Below are 8,213 nucleotides of genomic sequence, written 5' to 3'. Positions count from 1 at the left end.
ACGTGACTTTCCATATTTTCTGTTGTGAGAAAAATCCGTCAATTGAGCCCAGTCTAATCGATTTAAACACCCATATCAGATTCCTAGACCCATAAGGAGTCTATCCTATGAAAATCAGAGGTTTAATCGACCTCAAACTCCTCCAAATCACGATTGCCAAAACTGTTCTTTAACTGCACTTTTTTCCCGCCAAAATCCTGGTTTTTGAATGTTGAAGATGGTTGCCCCTTATCCAGAGTAGGGGTGCGATTAGCAACTGCCTGGAAATGGGATGTCCCTTAGTAATTAGGTTACCCCTTATCCAAAGTGAGAGTCCGAATAGAAAATGTCCCACGGGTGCTTTCCGACAACTTTCGAGCCAATTTTTTCCAAAACTGTTTATTAGCCAAAAATACCTACAAATAAATAAAACACCATAATAAGTACAAAAATGAGCCCTAACAGTATATAGAATCGAGACAAATCGGACACAAAAATGTATCTATCAAATACCCCAAAACCTATTATTTGCTAGTCCTCGAGCAAAAATAAAATAGAAATAAAATCCTAACTCACTGTCGCAGGCATCGTCGATTGCATTTAGCGTATGCAATAAGCCTTTAAACCCCTAGGTGTCCCTAGTGGCGGAGTGTTGTCTCCGGAGGGCTTACCAGAGGTATACCCACAAAACCTTTATACTCCAGACCCTAGCTATCTACACAGAACCTTGGAAGGCACTAAAGAATCTCCTTGGTTGGCATACTTATTGACTACAGGAGGAAGTACCCTGATGCGAAATTCCAATTGTTGTACACGAGTTTGCACTCAAGCATACTAAAATTCATATGAAGTGACAGAGCTCTACTCAGATAGTCGCACTATGGACATCAATATCCGGAGTCAAAACTAATCACATGGATAGATCAAGAAGATGGATATAGAAAAACATAGATGGTTTTGATGTTTACTAGGTGAACGGTGTTTCTCATATCTGTCTGAAGGCCTCCGCCAAAATGAACCTATCCTAATGGACTGAGATACTAGTCTGACTAATATCAACACACTGGCATATACAAGGGAACCAGTGATTGATAATCCTAACTCTAGGTCAACACAACTGGCATATACAAGGGTTCCAGTGGTCGACTTTATTGAATTTATTCCAGTTGGTCTGATGGTCTGGTCTCTTTTTTTTTTTTTTTTTTTTTTTTTTGTATCTCAATCACTCTAATTCACCCTAGCATTGGTAACAACTTGAATCGTGAGCCCCACCTAATCACTTAGAGAAACATAGTTTAAAAACAAAACAAAATAAAAACAGAAGTGAAAAGGACTCAACGAGATATGGTGAAACTATCATGTTATTTCTAACACCTGAGCTCTGTGCTTTTATGAATAGACTCTTTAGATGTTGCCATCTAGTCAGATTGGTTCCTCAACTCCTACAACCAAAATGCTTCCATCCACTTAGATTGGTTAGTGCCATCCTTAATAGGGATAAATTTCTAGGCTCTGGAGTTTATTATTGCAACGAAAAGGTAACAAAAAGTTCTACCCCACCCCCAAACTTAAATCTAACATTGTCCTCAATGTTTCTAATCAAACAGTACCAAAAATATAAGTAACATGAGGAAATAGTAAAGAGAGAAGTCGGAAAGATAGTACCTGGGTGAAGTGTAACCAAAAACCTACAAAAATATTATACAACATACAAAATCGCCTCGATGGTCAATCAAGGTAAACAGGGTCCTCCAGAGGGACCTCCTCAACATCACCTGTAGGAAAAGGCTCTAAAAAGGGCTTCAATCGCTGACCGTTAACCTTCGAAGAACTACTACCATCTGGTGTCTCAATCTCAACAGCGCCATGAGGAAAAACAGTACGGACCACAAAAGGACCGGTCCACCGAGAGCGCAACTTCCCGGGGAATAGATGCAAACGAGTGTCATACAGAAGAACTTTTTGACCTGGAGAAAATGACTTTCGTAAAATATTCCTATCATGCACAAGTTTCATTTTGTTCTTATACTCCTTAGCACTATCGTATGCATCTCTACGAATCTCGTCCAACTCATTGAGCTGGAGCTTTCTTTGAGCTCCTGCCTTGTCAAGTGAAAAGTTTAAGTTCTTAATAGCCCAATAGGCTCGATGCTCTAACTCAACAGGCAGGTGACATGCCTTGCCAAACACTAAACGATAAGGTGACATTCCAATGGGTGTCTTAAACGCAGTACGGTAAGCCCATAAGGCATCAGTAAGCCTCGACGACCAGTCTTTCCTATTTGGATTAACTGTTTTCTCTAGAATACGTTTAATTTCCCTATTGGAAACCTCTACCTGACCACTAGTCTGAGGGTGATATGGGGTTGCTACTTTATGGGTAATACCGTATTGTTTCATTAAAAGAGAAAACGGTCTATTACAAAAGTGTGAACCTCCATCACTAATTATAGCTCGCGGCGTACCAAAACGTGTAAGTATATTCTCTTTCAAAAACTGGACTACGACCCTGTGGTCTCATTCGTTTACGGAACCGCCTCAACCCACTTAGACACATAGTCTACAGCGACAAGTATGTAAAGATAACCAAACGAAATAGGAAATGGACCCATAAAATCAATGCCCCACACATCAAAGACCTCAATCACTAAAATAGGGTTCAAAGGCATCATATTTCTACGGGAAATGGTTCCTAACTTCTGGCAACGCTCACAAGAAACACAATGACTATGGGAATCTTTAAACAACGAAGGCCAGTAAAATCCACACTGCAAAATCTTAGCAGCAGTCTTCTTAGCACTAAAATGACCCCCACATGCATGTTCATGACAAAAGGAGATAATACTAGACTGGTCACTCTCAGATACACATCTCCTAATAATCTGGTCCGGACAATACTTAAACAGATAAGGATCGTCCCAAAAGAAATGCTTAACCTCGGCTAAAAACCTAGAACGATCTTGCTTACCCCAATGTTGAGGGGTTCGACCAGTAACAAGATAATTCACTATATTTGCATACCAAGGTGATTGGGAAACAGAGAACAATTGTTCATCAGGAAAGCTATCCCTTATAGGAAGGGAATCACTAGGGGAACTAACAACTAGCCTAGACAAGTGATCTGCTACTACATTTTCTGCACCCTTTTTGTCTCTAATGTCTGGGGAAAATTCCTGTAACAATAGGATCCATCTAATCAATCTAGGTTTGGTATCCTTCTTAGATAAAAGGTATTTCAAAGCAGCATGATCTGTATAGATTATGATCTTAGAACCTAATAGGTAGGACCTAAACTTATCCAAGGCAAACACGATGGCTAAAAGTTCCTTCTCGGTAGTTGTGTAGTTCATTTGGGCATCATTCAGAGTTTTGCTAGCATAATAAATCACATGAAGTAATTTGTTTTCTCGTTGTCCTAAAACGACGCCTATAGCATAATCTGAAGAATCACACATAATCTCAAAGGGTAGGTTCCAGTTAGGTGCCTGGACTATCGGGGCAGTAGTGAGTAAAGTTTTAAGCTTCTCAAAAGCCTCTAAACAAGCATCATCAAAGACAAACTTAACATCTTTTGCAAGCAAATTGCAAAGAGGTCTAGAAATCAAGCTAAAATCCTTAATGAATCGACGGTAAAAACCTGCATGCCCTAGGAATGACCTAATATCTTTTACGGTTTTTGGGACCTGTAAAGTCTTAATAAGGTCAACTTTGGCTTTGTCTACCTCTATACCCTTTGAAGAGACGATGTGCCCTAATACAATTCCTGATTTAACCATGAAATGGCATTTTTCCCAATTAAGCACTAAATTTTTTTCCTTACACCTAGTCAACACTAATGTCAAATGATGCAAGCACTCATCGAAAGATGAACCAAACACTGAAAAATCATCCATAAAGACCTCTAAGAACCGTTCTACCATATCAGAAAATATGCTCATCATACAACGCTGAAAAGTTGCAGGGGCATTACATAGCCCGAAAGGCATGCGTCTATACGCAAAGGTACCAAAGGGACAGGTAAAAGTGGTTTTCTCTTGGTCTTCTGGGGCAATAACGATCTGATTATAACCGGAGTAGCCATCTAAGAAGCAATAGTGACTATGTCCAGCTAATCGCTCTAGCATTTGGTCGATAAAAGGAAGGGGAAAGTGATCCTTCCTTGTGACCTTGTTCAATTTCCTATAGTCAATACACACACGCCATCCCGTGGTCACTCGGGTTGGGATTAATTCATTATTATCATTCTGGACTACAGTGATACCTGATTTCTTGGGGACAACCTGAACAGGGCTGACCCACTTACTGTCTGAAATTGGGTAAATAATACCCGCATCTAACAACTTAAGCACCTCTTTTCGAACTACCTCTTTCATGTTAGGGTTCAGTCGACGTTGCATCTCCCTAGAAGGTTTGGAGTCTTCCTCTAAATGAATCTGATGCATACACACAGTAGGACTTATACCCTTAATGTCTGCTATAGTCCACCCTAAAGCTTCCTTATTGTCTTGAAGTACATTTACTAGCCTACTTTCCTGATCACTATCCAAATTGGAAGCTACAATCACAGGTAAAGTCTCAGATGGGCCTAAAAACACATACTTTAGAGTATCGGGTAGTGGTTTAAGGTCCAACTTTGGGGGCTCTTCTAAAGAAGGAATTAGGGTAGTCTCAGAAACTGGTAACGGTTCGAACCTAGCTTTCCATCTATCAGTGTCTAACACAGGGGTAGAATCTAATAGAGCATTCACCTGTTCAATAGTGCTATCGTCGTCAAAATCTAAACCAAAATGGGATAGACAACTTTCTAATGGGTCTTCAGACAAGATGTTTGGTAATGACTCCTGAACTAAGGCTTCTATCATGTTCACCTCCTCAACACATGTGTCATCTAGCTCATGAGGTTGCTTACTGACATTAAAAATGTTCATCTCCATAGTCATATTACCAAAAGATAAACTCATCACACCATTTCGACAGTTAATGATCGCATTAGACGTAGCTAAAAATGGGCGACCTAAAATCACAGGTATCTGGTTCTCTGGGTCAGGGACAGGTTGGGTATCTAGGACCACGAAATCCACTGGATAAATAAACTTGTCGACCTCAATAAGAACATCCTCGATAACACCTCGAGGGATTTTAACAGACCTATCAGCTAACTGCAGTGTCATCTGAGTAGGTTTCATTTCACCAAGTCCTAGCTGTAAGTATACATGGAATGGCAGTAAGTTCACACTGGCTCCTAAGTCAAGTAAAGCTTTTTCTACCCGGAAGTTACCTATTGTGCAAGCAATGGTAGGAGAACCTGGGTCTTTGTACTTTGGAGTTGTGGTGTTCTGAATGATTGAACTTACGTGACTAGCTAAAAAGGCTTTCTTATGGACGCTAAGTTTTCGCTTTCGCGTACACATATCCTTAAGGAACTTGGCATAAGCAGGAATTTGCCTAATTGCATCTAATAAGGGAAGGTTTATGGTAACTTGCTTAAAAACCTCCACTATGTCATTAAAGTTCGATTCCTTCTTTGTTGGTACTAATAGCTGAGGAAATGGGGCTCTAGGCCTAAAATCAGACCTTTCAGGAACCGAATTCACATCATCAGAAACTTTATCAGTCTCTTCAGCTACTGGTCCTGAGAGGTGAGATCCTGAGGGGTGAACTACAGTATGTTCACTATCGGGCATGGTTACCTTATTGTCTACAACTCTACCACTTCTAAGGGTTCTAACAACATTCAATTGATTCGATGGTTTTGCACCTAATTCATGAACTCCTCTAGGGTTGGGTTGTGTTTGACTAGGAAACTTACCTTTTTCTCTCAAAGAATCACTTATCAGACCAACCTGGGTTTTTAACTCGGAAATAGCCTGACTATTTTCTTGTCCTATCCTGTTACTAGCTTGTAGACTCTGTTCTACGGATAACTGGAATTTTGCAGTTTGCTGAGTTAACAAGGCGAGAGATTCCTCTAAACTTAGGATTTTCTTATCTGACTGATTCTGAAACTGAGCTAGTCCTGAAGGATTCTTAGTATAGCCAAAACCTGGGGGAGCATTAGAATTACTAAACTGACCTTGACTTTGGCCCTTAGACCACGAAAGGTTCGGATGGTTTCTCCAACCAGGATTATAGGTTTCTGAATATGGGTCAATCTTTTGACGGTTATCAAATCTAGTGTTATTATAAAGAGCATTGGCCTGCTCTTCAATATTCTGGCCTTCCCAAAAAGGCTCCACTCTACCACTAGTCTGGCCCACTTCTAAGGCTTCTAACCTTTTTGCTATAGCAGCAATTTTGGCATCTGATTCATAGCCTCCTTCTACCCTATTAACGTTTCCTCTACTTAAAAGAATTGTTTTCTGGGGTGCCCTACTATTTTCCCATTGCTGGGTTTTTTCGGCGATTTCATTAAAAAATTCCATCGCCGCATCAACAGTTTGGTTTTCAAATCCACCAGTGCATAGAGACTCAACCATGGTCGTTGTGGAATAATCTAAACCCTCATAAAGGATCTGAACTAGCCTAACCTTTTCTAAACCATGATGAGGACACTGGGATAATAAATCATTGAACCTTTCCAAATACCTATATAAAGATTCTCCCTCTTGTTGTGAAAATGTGCATATTTGCGTCCTAATAGACGATGTTTTGTGCCTAGGGAAAAACTTATTGAAAAAGGCAGATGTAAGTTGTTCATATGTCTCAATTGACTCGGAGTCCAAACTATACAGCCACGACTTGGCCTTATCTTTCAGGGAAAATGGGAATAACCTAAGTTTCAAAGCATCATCATCTAAGCCTCTAATTCTTAGAGTACTACAAATTTCCTCAAAATCCCTAACATGGTAATAAGGGTTTTCATTTTCTTTCCCTAAAAAGATTGGGAGCATCTGTAAGGTCCCAGGTTTCAGTTCATAGGGTGCCTCCGTTTCAGCTAACTTAATACACGAAGGACGGGTAGTCCTAGTTGGATTCAACAAAGCTTTCAAAGTTGCCATTTCTGGCGCTATCGGAGCAACAGGGATTCTCTCCTCAGTCAAAGAACGTTCAAAAAGAGACTCTTCAAAAGCCGGACTTTCTAGATTAAGGTAATCGAGACGCTTCGAACTACTAGGTTTCTCTTTAACAAATCTACCTAGTGCGTCTCTTTTACGTTCATGCATACAATATAATTTTCTAAATTGGAAGGGTAAGCAAACACAGATCAAGGCCGGCTCAACCAAATCAAACCTATTGATTTCTAGCAAACAAAAAGCATGATGGCTCCACTTAGATTGTTTCTAGACCAGCTTCTAATCCTTCGAAGGGGAATTCGTTACAATTTAAGCAAACCCCTCTGGAATCAATCCGAGTTAATGTAAGTTGAATAAAGGCGAGGGAATCTCGGTGGAGATTTGATACCCAAGGCCTCACCGGTATTACAAGGCGGCGCAGTCACGCATTCAACTTACAGAAACCGTCAAGAAATTCGAAGTATGCTTTAAAGAGTTACCAATATTTTTCAAATGACTTTCCTGTTAAGCTCGTTACCCTATCGGTCTCGTTCTAGTCAAAATTTTAGGCTTAGGTTCTCGTAGGTTACGTGTTCCTAAAGCGGGCAAGAAGAGAAAGATGATGAAATCCGAACCCTTATCTTGTATGGCCAGGTCTTTCCCTTTACTAGAAAAATAAATGTCAGTATTCAATCCTCAACATATATGCATACGAAGGAGTCCAATAACTCGCTGACAGGGGATTCGCGAGTGTTTAGAATCTTACCTCCCGTTCCATACGGGGGATGAATCGGTTGTAGTCGACTCGGGCCACTGACTCCGATGTCTAGTGTACGAACCCAAGGTGCAGACACAATATCGTAATTGTCCTCCTTCTCTGCAAACAATTTATATTTAAAGTACCCTTCCGTAGGGTAATAAAAAAAAATAATGTCCCAAAGTCCAAAAGTCCGAAAAAATAAAGAAAAATTACAAAAATAATAAACCCTAATACAGTTTTTTTTTTAATAAAATAAACAAATCCTAAAATAAAATTGTCTTCTTTTCTGTTCTTTTTGCTTTAATCTTTAGCTCCAAGTCTTTATGAAATCAACAAACTCCTTGGCTCGATTTTCTTTATGATCCAGAACCTGTAGACACAAGATAAATACCCAAAAACATAAAATAGGACAAAAATAATAAAAAATAAAATAAAATAAAATAAATCTAAAACCTTAAAAACAAGTCCCCGGCAGCGGCGCC

The 8,213-nt window shown here is 39.8% G+C and overlaps 1 pseudogene; it reads left to right on the top strand.

The window, feature by feature from the left end:
• The first annotated feature begins 6,513 nt into the window (after window positions 1-6,513).
• On the top strand, window positions 6,514-6,613 carry LOC113335075 (annotated as a pseudogene).
• Window positions 6,614-8,213: the final 1,600 nt, after the last annotated feature.

Source organism: Papaver somniferum, unplaced genomic scaffold (assembly GCF_003573695.1).
Source record: "Papaver somniferum cultivar HN1 unplaced genomic scaffold, ASM357369v1 unplaced-scaffold_137, whole genome shotgun sequence".
In the NCBI taxonomy this organism is placed as follows: Eukaryota; Viridiplantae; Streptophyta; class Magnoliopsida; order Ranunculales; family Papaveraceae; genus Papaver; species Papaver somniferum.
Note: the sequence above shows the minus strand (reverse complement) of the source record. Positions and strands in the feature narration are given on the sequence as shown.